Source organism: Nicotiana attenuata, unplaced genomic scaffold (genome assembly GCF_001879085.1).
Source record: "Nicotiana attenuata strain UT unplaced genomic scaffold, NIATTr2, whole genome shotgun sequence".
Lineage (NCBI taxonomy): Eukaryota > Viridiplantae > Streptophyta > Magnoliopsida > Solanales > Solanaceae > Nicotiana > Nicotiana attenuata.
In genome coordinates this window covers 363326-375575 of record NW_017671034.1, presented here as the reverse complement: position 1 = coordinate 375575, position 12250 = coordinate 363326, and the positions used below count along the sequence as shown (strand labels likewise).

At 36.8% G+C, this 12250-nt stretch overlaps 1 pseudogene; it reads right to left on the bottom strand.

Annotated features, from left to right (window-relative positions):
- Positions 1-9398: 9398 nt before the first annotated feature.
- On the bottom strand, positions 9399-10727 carry LOC109205409 (annotated as a pseudogene).
- Between the last annotated feature and the right edge of the window lie 1523 nt (positions 10728-12250).

Sequence of the window (12250 nt, the reverse complement as noted above, 5' to 3'; positions counted from 1 at the left end):
AGTAGGCAGACATGCAGGTAAAGGTAGTAAATAACACATTGTTGTGACTGCTGAAAACCTTAATCAGGACATACCAGTTTCAAAGAAGCAAAATACAGCAGTAGCAGTACTTGGAAAATAGGCCACAACACAAGTAACAAGAGAGAATGCTCTTGAATGTGAGTGTGAGTTCAGAAAACTGAGAGTGTTCGTGTGTCGTGTTAATGAAAAAGCAGGTATTTATAGTGTAAAACAGGCAGAAAATAAGGCAAGAAATAACCATGTACCAATTAAAATCAATCAGTAGAAGAACTTCCTTAATTAAGTAGTTCAAACTTAAACGGTAATGAACAAAAATCATTTAAGGAAAGAGATTCAGTAAGCATCTTGTGCAAAGTAGGCAATTAGGGGTAAATACATAGGAGTTTAATTAAGGGAAGAATCTTTAAAATACACGGTTAAACAAATAAGGTAAGATGCCCAATAAAATCAATCAGTACATAGTAAATCAAGGAATCAGGGATTCGAAATCACTGGTTCACGAGTAAACCAAGTCAGAAAGGCTAAGGAAAGTTTTTGAATCAAACCAAGTAACACTGAAATTAACACAACAAGGAAAGAATCAATCAGATTTACACAAAGGAGGTCTGAAATCAGTCAAAAAAAAAATTGAAAGTCATTTTAGAGGGGAAGCTCAGCATATATAAAGAGTACACAAGTATTAGGCATGCGAGGCTGAATTTAGGACAAAGAAAAAGCGTCATGCAACCTCAAAAATTGGTAAGTAGTGAACTATAGGAACATGGTAGTCATCTTAGTGACAAAGAAGAGGGAGAGTATCAAATAGCATGCAGAGGGTCCAGTAGAAAGACCCTGGAAGAGTTTAGCAGGAAATCAGAATCATATAAAGAAACAAAGGTTGAAACAAAGATTTCGAAACTCAGTCGAGCCGTAGATGAAACGATCCTCAGAAACTCGAATAGGTCCAAAAGAAGTTAGGGTTTTGAAATCAAACAAGTTCAAAGATGAAGAACAAGCAAATCACATAGCGAATAGTCTCAATACTCGGATGAAACCCCAAATTTTAGGGTTTTGCCATCAATCGAGTGTAGAGATGAAAAGACAAGTAATCAAGGCAAAAATACTAACGAAATAAGTTCAGAAATCTCAGAAAGGAACTGAGACTTTTAACATGCATTTTCCAGTAGAAGAAATAATCATAAGAAACACAGTAGAAGAACACATAAGAAATACAGTAGAAGAAACACATAGGAAATACAGTAGAAGGAACTTATAAGAAACACAGTAAAAGACAAACATGCGAAACACAGTAGAACATGCTAAAGATCAGAGAAACTTTAAAGGATAACTTAACGAAACCCTAAATCGGAAAAAGATGAAGGCTCTGAAGGTATAGTTTTGAAAGAACTTTGAGAAAATGTTTAAAATCTTAAAGAAAACACTGATATACAACGGATCTAAAAGAATCGGAAAAACCTCCAAGGGTTAGGGTTTCAGAAGAACCCAGGTGATGAGAAAGGCTTGGAAAGTCATTGATCTGAGCCGGAGAAGTCGAGATCAGGCTCGGATGACCATGCCTGGCCAGAGCGAGGTCGGAGATGGCCATAGAACTCGAATCAAACAAAGTCTGGGCCAAGCTTCCTCATGGTCAGGACTTGGAACCACAGTAACCAGGCGTGTAGGAGTTATGGGAGGCCGGTATAGGACTTCAATGGCCTTGGAAGTCATGGATTCCGGTGGTTTTAGGGTGGAAGTGGAGGGAGGCGTCTAGGGTTTGAGAAGCTTTGAGAGAGAATTGAGAGAAAGGGGGGTTTCAAAGGCGGCTGGGGATGCAAAATGACTAGGGTTTGGGGGGTAAGGAGAAATTAAAAAAGGAAAGATTAAAAGGTGGCCGTTGATCATTTTGATCAACGGCCTGGATTGAATGAGGAATCCGGGCGGGTTGTTTAGAAGGGTCGTGGGTCGGGTAGATTAGGTAATTGGGTTGGGTAATTGGGTTTAGGGATTTTGTTTAATTAGAGGTCCAAATCCGGCTAAAATTGAAATGCAAATGGGCTATCATTTAAATAGCCATTTTCCCTCATTTTTTTTATAAAAAATAATAAATAATTTTTGGAAGTAAATTAAAGGCACTAAAATGATTAATAACATATAATTATCAATTTGAATATACTGGACTTAATTTTTATAAATATAAAAGCGATTAAATCTTAAAAGGGGCTAATATTGCAATTATATGCAATTTAGCTTTAAAAATACTAAATAAATTCGTAAAAATGTGCAAAAAATGTATTAGCTATATTTTAGTATAGGTATGATAATCTAATAAATAAACCACCAAAATGATATTTTTTGGAGTAATTACTGGGTTTTCCCTTGATAAAATAGGGCAATAAATTGATTTAAAAATCTTGAAAAATTAAGGAAAAATAATAAAATCTTGGGACATGCTTATATATGAATATATAGGCTATTTTGAAGGTATTTTGCATATTTAAAAAATACAGGAAAAAATTGGGTATCAACACGAGACAGTGAATATAATGAAATACATGGAATGCAGCGAGATACATTGAAATACAATGGAAAAAAAAACAATGTATACAATGAAATACATAGAATAAACTCCGTCGTCTTTTCTATATCTTCTCCTTCTTCGTCTTCTAGATTCTCGTGGAACTGGATATTAACGTAGTTCGTCGCAACGGTGTTGTTTATAACGGAGATGTCGGTTGTGAAGCTGGAATTGCGAAGCCATTCAGGAACGGCGTCGTGTGAGGTGGAGGGATTGGGCGGTGCAGCTATTTGAGATTGGGGGAAAACAGGAAATAGCGATGAACTTTTTGGTGCTTCTTCGATTTCTTCCATGACGGATTCTGTTTAAATCTTCTGGACAAGTTATATATAAGAAAGAATGACAAGAAAATACAGAGAATCATAATTGTATTCATGGAGAAAGACTGGCGTTGAGAGAGAGAGGGTGGAGAAAAATCTGAAAGAGTGAGAGAGAAAAATAGTACAAAGCGTATTTTATGGCTTAAGGGTAGGAGGTGACCATAAATAGATATTTGGTTATAAAAATCAAAAAGTAACTATGGAATATAATTTTTTAAAAGGATATTTATTTAAAATAAATAAGGTATCAACCTTTGCTACAGAAGGTAAAAATTCATATATTAATTTAATTCTTATAAAAGTACGAAATCCCATAATAAAATGTTGACCGAATTTATTATCTTTCGTAGGTGAATTCTATGTTGAATAAAATAAATTATAATTTATTTTTTAAAATGTAATGATTTCCTCTGATCATTTGACCCTTTTAATTAATTAATTATTAGGGAACCTCGCCATTTTCTTGTATGGCGAAGTCAGGAAAGCAATAACCTTTTAATAAATACAAACTTCATTATTTTCTACGGCAACATAATGGAAACAATAAATCTCTCTTCAAGGTTTACAAGTTCTTACTCCAATTACCCAAGTTCGCATTAGAAATGAGCATAAAAACTAGAAAAACTCTGATAGAATATTAGATTAATTAATATTTTATTTAAATTTTCATAAAGCACTATAGTTCAGAGGCTAGTAACTATAGTTTGCCTAATTACCATTTGTAGCTACTGTTCAATTGTTACTAACTTGTACCACTTGTATTCAAACGCGCAACGAATATAACATGTGTCAACGGTATTTGTTCGCGAAACGAATATAACCTGTATCAACTGTATTCGTTCGCGCAATTTTATTCATTCGTGCAACGAATAAACTTGTATCGACTGTATATATGAGTGTATACAAAGGATACAACATGTATTGACTGTATTCATTTGCGGAACTAATACAACTAAGAAAAATATAGCCACGTATGATAAGTTTATTGAAAGTATAGCTACAAATGATAAATACAATGTAAATATTTGATTTGTTGCGTAGTTTTTTCTATAATGAAAGCCATACATGTTTAGACTTCGCATATTATGGCCCAACATTGCGTTGGTTTGGGCCTCCGTATATTGTCCATCCAGAGTATACCCAAAAGAAGAATTAACACAAATAGCCGTTCACATAATCACCTAAATTAAAAATAGTCGGTGATGGATGTATAATATATGCATAATTTATATATTATATGTGCATAATTATGTATAATTAATGTATAAATTATATGTATGGCTAGAAAAAGTAAACAATGAATATGAACGGCTATTTGTGTAAAGATCCTGGCCCAAAATGCGTACAAGGTCCACAAAACCAAACTGTCATTATTTGGCAAAAGGTCGTTGCTGATCATTAGCCTATAGCAGTATACAAAATCTAATAACATGCTAATGATAAGGTGGTCCAATGTTTGCCGCATGTCAAATCCTCCATCACACATGCCTGGACGAGCTCTCATCCAGTTCTTCTTCTTCCATCTTAGGAATTTGGAGAACATACATACATAGGAAAATTAAAAGTCAAAAATAGAAAAATAAAATAAAATAAGTGCGAACATAGGAATTTTTTGTGTCACACATGTGATTTGAATTTATAATCTAAACAATGAATATGAAAGGCTATTTGTGTAAAGATCCCAAATCAAAATACATACAAGGTCTACAAAACCAAATTGTTGGCAAGAGGTGGTTGCTGATCATTAGCCTATAGTATAATACAAAATCTAATAACATGCTAATGATAAGGTGGTCCAATATTTGTCACGTGTCAAATCCTCCATCACACATGCCTGGACGACCTCTCATCCAGTTCTTCCTCCGCTTTAGAAATTTGGAGAACGAACATACATACATAGGAAAATTAAAAGTCAAAAACAGAAAAAATAAAATGAAATAAGTGCGAACTTAGGGAGTTTTTGTGTCACACATGTGATTTGAACTTATAATTTAAACAATGTATATGAACGACTATTTGTGTAAAGATGTAACGACCCGGACGTTCGCTCTGGGAGTTATAACCCTGTTTCCTCCATTTATGCTTCTTTGTGTGTTGTTCAGCTGTGTTGAGTTGTATGGAGTTGGTTGGTTTGGGTTCGGAATAGTTTTGGAGTGAAATGAACACTTAGTCTCTTAGTTAGAAAGCTGAGTTAGAAACGTCAGCCGGAAGTTGACTTATGAGTAAATACATTTAGATTTGGATTTTTATGATTCGGTTAGCATTGTTGGGTAATTTTAGACTTAGCAGTGTGTCCGGAATATGATTTGGAGGTTTGTGGTAGAATTAGGCTTGAATTGGCGAAAGTTAGAAATTTGGCGATTTTGGTCGGCAGTGGAAAATTAGGTATCGGGGTCGGAATGGAATTTTGGAAGTCGGAGTAGGTTCGTAATGTCATTTGTGACGTGTGTGCAAAATTTGAGGTCATTCGGACGTGGTTTGATAGGTTTCGGCGTCGTTGGCGAATTTTGGAAGTTTAGAAGTTCTTAGGCTTGAATCCGAGGTTGATTTGGTATTTTGGCGTTGTTTTGGGCGTTCCGGAGGTTCGACTAAGTTTGGTTAGTGATATATGACTTGTGTGAATTATTGGTTGAGGTCCCAAGGGCCTCGGGTGTGTTTCGGATGGTTAACGAGTTGAATTGGTAAAGTTTTGGATTGCTGAAAAGCTGCTGGTGTAAGGCTTCTGGTGTGGCCGCATCTGCGGATGGGGAGCCGCAGGTGCTATGATCGCAGGTGCGGAGAGCCTGTTGTAGATGCAGAAAATGGAGGCCTGGCATTTAAGTGCAGGTGCGGAAGAGAGGATCGCACTTGCGAGCCCGCAGGTGCAAAGAAGCAGCCGTAGGTGCAAAGTTGGGCGTTTAAGTGAGTTTCGCAGGTGCGCACTAAGGACCGCAGGTGCGATCGTGCAGGTGCGAAGGATATGGTCGCAGGTGCGGAATCCCTGGCAAAACCCTATATAAGTAACACTTCGTGAATTGTTGCCCTTTTTCCACCATTGTTGAACGGGTTTTGAGCTTAGGGCAGTGTTTTTGAAGGGAGAATCACAAGACATCAGTGAGGTAAGTCGCTTGGGTTATTTACGCGTGTTTATGATTGTTTTTCCACTGATTAGCCATGAAATTAGTAGGAGTTTAGGGTGAAATTGAGGGAGTTAGGGCTTGAGTTTTGGAGAGTTTGTGGTGAGGATTTGAGGGACCAAACAGAGTCCGATTCTGATGAATTTTATATGATTAGACTTGGGAGAGGACGAGGTTTATTATTCTGCCATTTTTGACTGATTTCGAGACGTGGGCCTGGGGGCCGGGTTTTGGCCAATTTCGGATTTTTGGCATATTGTAGTTTTTATTGTGGAATTTGATTCTTTAGTACATGTTGATAGTATTATTCTGATTATGGATAGATTCGGAGCTTTTGGAGACCGAGTCCAGAGACGAGGGCATTCCGGAGTAGGATTTTACGCTGTTGAGGTAAGTAACAGTTTTATCTCTGGCTTTGAGGGTATAAACCCGGAGAATCTGATATCATGTGATTGTTTGGAGGTGATATCCACGCTAGGTGACGGGCGGGCGGGTGTGCACTGCAAGGGATTGAGACTTAGTCTGTCCCGCAAGGCTATGAGGCCTAATGGCTATTATCTGTGGTTATGTGTTTACTCGTTGTTGAACTTGTCTACCTTCATGCTAGAGATCATGCTTAGGCTTTATCCATGCTCACATTATTTGCACTCAGTCACAAAAATTATTGTACATGTTTACCTCAGTCTATTATTTTGCTGATATGCTGTGATATTTGATGTGGGCTGTCTCCCCTTAATTGTTGATGATGGTGAGGCTAGAGAGGTTCATGACTGAGTGAGGCCGAGGGCCTGTGGTGAGATATTTGATATGATATGATATGATTGAACGTGAGTATTCCGTGCAGATCCAGGTATTGAAGCCATAGCGCGTGAGCTGTCCGCATAGCACATGAGTTGACTGTGCGGATCCAGAGATTGATATTACGGCACGTGAGTTGTCCGTGCAACACGTGAGTTGTTCGTGCAACACGTGAGTTGTCCGTGCATAGCGCTTGGGCTTTGGGAGCCCCTCCGGAGTCTGTACACCCCCAGTGAGCGGAGGTACCTATTGAGTGTTGAGTGTATTGAGTGCTGAGTGCGAGTGCCGAGTGCTGAGTGATGGAGTGACATTGCTGTGAGGTTTCATTTACTTTTGCTGTTGCTACATTTTACCTGTTAATTTCTTTGTACCATTTACTGAGTTATGGAATTTACTTGTTTATTCCTGCGTATTTTAAATTGTGAAAAGAAGTTGCATCGTTCTGCTTAGCTCGTCACTACTGCTCAGCTCCTTAGTTATTTCTGTTACTAGTGAGTCGGTTGTACTCATACTACACCCTGCACTTTATGTGCAGATCCAGGTGAGTTAGAGCGCGGCGATCGTTGAGTTCAGGCCGGCTATCTTTCGAGACTGAAAGGTAGCTGCTAGCGTCCGCAGGACCTTGTTACCCCTTTTATCATTTCTTCTTTTGGACTGTACTGACAGATAGACAGTTTCATATCTTAGTTCATAGTTTTAGACGCTCGTGACTTAGTGACACCCCGAGGTTTGGGGTTCATTTTCGTATTTTTCTATATTATATTGAGAATTGATTTAGTTTATGAAAAATTTAATTGTTGAAATATTTTATTAATTTCTTATAATCGGTTTAGTAGTAATATTTTGGGAAGCCGGCTTGCCTTGTAACACGATAGGCGCCATCACGACCATGGTTAGATTTTGGGTCGTGAAAAAAGATCCCAACCAAAACGCATACAAGGATTACAAAACCAAACTGTTGGCAAAAGGTCGTTGCTGATCATTAGCCTATAGTAGAATACAAAACCTAATAACATGCTAATGATAAGGTGGTCCAATGTTTGCCACGTGTCAATCCTCCATCACACATGCCTGGACGAGCTCTCATCCAGTTCTTCTTCCACTTTAGAAATTTGGAGAACGAACATACATACATAGGAAAATTAAAAGTCAAAAACATAAAACATAAAATAAAATAAAATCAAATAAGTGCGAACTTAGGGAGTTTTTGTGTCACACATGTGATTTGAACTTATAATTTAAACAATGAATATGAACGACTATTTGTGTAAAGATCCCGACCCAAAATGCATACAAGGTCTACAAACCAAACTGGTGGATAAAGGTCGTTGCTGATCATTAGCCTATAATAGAATACAAAATCTAATAACATGCTAATGGTAAGGTGGTCCAATGTTTGCCACGTGTCAAATCCTCCATCACACATGCCTGGACGAGCTCTCATCCAGTTCTTCTTCCACTTTAGAAATTTGGAGAACGAACACACATACATAGGAAAATTAAAAGTCAAAAACAGAAAAAATAAAATAAAATAAGTTCGAACTTAGGGAGTTTTGTGTCACACATGTGATTTGAACTTATAATTTAAACAACGAATATGAACGACTATTTGTGTAAAGATCCTGATCCAAAATGTATACAAGGTCTACAAAACCAAACTGTTGGCAAAAGGTCGTTGTTGATCATTAGCCTATAGTAGAATACAAAATCTAATAACATGCTAATGATAAGGCGGTCCAATATTTTCCACATGTCAAATCCTCCATCACACATGCCTGGACGAGCTCTCATCCAATTCTTCTTCCACTTTAGAAATTTGGAGAACGAACATACTTACATAGGAAAATTAAAAGCCAAAAACAGAAAAAATAAAATAAAATAAGTGCGAACTTAGGGAGTTTTTGTGTCACACATGTCTTTTGAACTTATAATTTAAACAATGAATATGAACGACTATTTGTGTAAAGATTCCGACCCAAAATGCATACAAGGTCTACAAAACCAAACTGTTGGCAAAAGGTCGTTGCTGATCATTAGCCTATAGTAGAATACAAAATCTAATAACATGCTAATGATAAGGTGGTCCAATATTTGTCACGTGTCAAATCCTCCATCACACATTCCACTTTAGAAATTTGGAGAAGAGACATACATACATAGGAAAATTAAAAGTAAGAAATAGAAAAAATAAAATAAAATAAGTGCGAACTTACATCTCCAACCTTTACCCCATTTTTGGTCCCCAGAGGGGGATTTTCCCATTTTGGGGATAACTTACTCCAACCATTCCCCCATTTCCCCCCCTAAAGATAATATTCTTTTTTATGTTCTTATCTCTCTTCTATATTATATTATTATCTTTCATTTCAATTTTATTTTTTAATTTTCATTAAACGAATTCCATCTTTTATTTTCATTAATTTGTAATTTCCATTAAATTCCATAAAAATTTAAATAATATAATTTGTAAGCAATAAATATAGATTAACTAATATTCAAATAAAAGTGAAATCATTGCGATACAAGATTAATTAAATACATATTACATAACGATAACATTCATTGAAAATACTACATAAATATTCAACTTCAACCTCTAGTATTCTCCCATAAATGATCTATTAATGCATTACAAAGTGCAAAAATGAGCATCTTTGTCTTTAATTCTTCTATGTGAGCTAAAGATTCTTGAAATCGTTGATTTTCATCTACTGCATTTCTACTGTTGGAGGTGGACCTTCCAAATCATCTTGAACTGGTGCATTAAAATCACGCTCATTCTCGATTAACATGTTGTGTAGTATAATACATGTAGTCATTATATCATGTAGCACTTCTTTTTGCAAAAAACGTGATGGTCCTGCAACAATTGCAAAACGTTGTTGCAAAACTCCGAGTGCACGTTCAACATCTTTTCGACATGATTCTTGTTTCATCGCAAAATATTTCTTCTTTGCCGAATGTGGCTCAAGAATAGTTTGCACAAGGGTTGACTATTTTGGATTATACCGTCAGCTAAATGATAACCCATATTATATTCTTGTCCTTGAATAATATAATGGGTGAGAGGAGCAGTACCTGCAGCAAGATCAGAAAACAAATGTGATGACTCTAAAACATTAATGTCATTATTGGTACCGGGCATACCAAAATATGCATGCCATATCCAAAGGTCATAATCAGCCACAGCTTCAAGAATAATTGTTGGGGATCCACTACGACCTACATATTGTCCAGCCCATGCTGTTGGACAATTTTTCCATTTCCAATGCATGCAGTCTAGACTACTTAGCATTCCTGGAAACCCACGCTGTTCACTGATGTGCAGAAGTCTTGCAACATCGTTAGGTGTTGGTGATCTCAAATACTGCTCGCCAAAAACCTCTACGACAGCTCGGTAAAATCTCTTCAGGCTCTCAATTGCAGTCGACTCTCCAATTTTCACATATTCATCAGTGGCATCCACTGGCAAACCGTATGCCAGCATTCTAAACACGGCTGTAATTTTTTGTAGAGTAGATAATCCAAATCTACGCATAGCATCGGCGCGTTGTACAAAGTACATATCATGACATTTAACTTCATCAACTATAACAAATTACGGGACATCCGATATCTACGACGAAACTGGCGATCATTAAAGTGGGGATTATCTGGAAAATAATCGAGAAATAAATTATTATCAGCACCTTCACGATCTCGATTTATTACCAAATGACCTGGAACGGAGCCAAATCTGATAGGATCATTATTTTGATTTTCTTGCAAACACTGCAACACATAATTATTCATCTGAATTGCTTGCTTGAACATTTCTATATCAGCTTCATTATCGGAAATTAAAAGTGATGATGAGGATGATGGCGAGTAATTTGAATCATCATTTTTATTAGATGAACCTCCCATATAGAAATTCATTTTCAGAAGACGGAAACAATAATATTTAATTTATTTAGAAATGAATTTGATGGAAGAATATGATTTTCCTAAATGGTGTTCATTTTTATAGAGAGATATTTTATTCTGAAGATAAAATAGGATAAGGATAAAATTCATCGGACGGTTGAGACTAGAACGAATTCCACTCGACGGCTGAGATCAAAATAAAATCTATCATCTTGAATAATGTGTAGAGATATTTTATTCTAAAGATAAAATAGGATAAGGATAAAATTCATCGGACGGTTGAGATTAGAACGAAATCCACTCGACGGCTGAGATCAAAATAAAATCTATCATCTTGAATAATGTGTAGAGATATTTTATTCTGAAGATAAAATAGGATAAGGATAAAATCCATCGGACGGTTGAGATTAGAATAAAATTCACTTGACGACTGAGATCAAAATAAAATCTATCATCTTGAATAATGTGTATAGATATTTTATTCTGAAGATAAAACAGGATAAGGATAAAATCCATCGGACGATCGAGATTAGAACGAAATCCACTCGTCGGCTGAGATCAAAATAAAATCTATCCTCTTCTCATCTACTAAATTATCGTGTCTACTGAAATCTCTATATATTGAGGTGCCAACATAACCTTCTATAATCACAATTGGCTTTTATTTTTCTTCCGATAATTCACTTTTCCTCTAATCAGCTGAAAATATGTCTATTCGATCTGCAGTATACTTCGTAAACGAAGATATTCTATTATGTAGAATGCTTTTAGATGTTTCTCAAGATCCAATAACGGGCGTCTATCAATCCAAAGATCAATTTTGATCATGTGTGGGCTATAATGAAGGATTTTGAGAAGTTTAACGATGGCGATTTGTCACGACCCGGAATTCCCACCCTCGGGAGTCGTGATGGCGCCTACTAGTGAGAGCTAGGCAAGCCAAACCTTAATTACCTCTTTTAGCAAATATCAGCAATCGCATGCAACATTGGAATTTAATAATAAAGCGGAAGTCTTAAATTAAAGAAACTGAATAGAAAATGCGGAAATCCAACATAAGCCTCTACCCAAGATCTGGTGTCACAGTGTCACAGACTGTCTAAGAGTCACTACAAACAAAGTCCGAAGCAAAATACAATAAGCTGTTTCTGAAACAAAGAAAATGAACAGGGAATAAAGATAGAGGGAGACGCCAGGGCCCGCGAACGCCTGCAGGTCTACCTTGGGTCTCCGGGTGGACCGAAGGAAGCCCTCCAACTACTGATGCTATCCAATACCTGGATCTGTGCAAAAGAGCACAGAGTGTAGTATTAGCACAACCGACCCCATGTGCTGGTAAGTACCTAGCCTAACCTCGGCGAAGTAGTGACGAGGCTAGGACCAGACTATCAAATAAACCTGTGCAGTTATATAAAATACAACGGAAAGTAAAGCAGGTATAGGCAAGTAAGGATGGGAGGGGAAAACATGCTTCGGGGGATAACAGGTAAAAACAGAATATCAAGAGAATAATAAAGAACATCAATAATTTAACT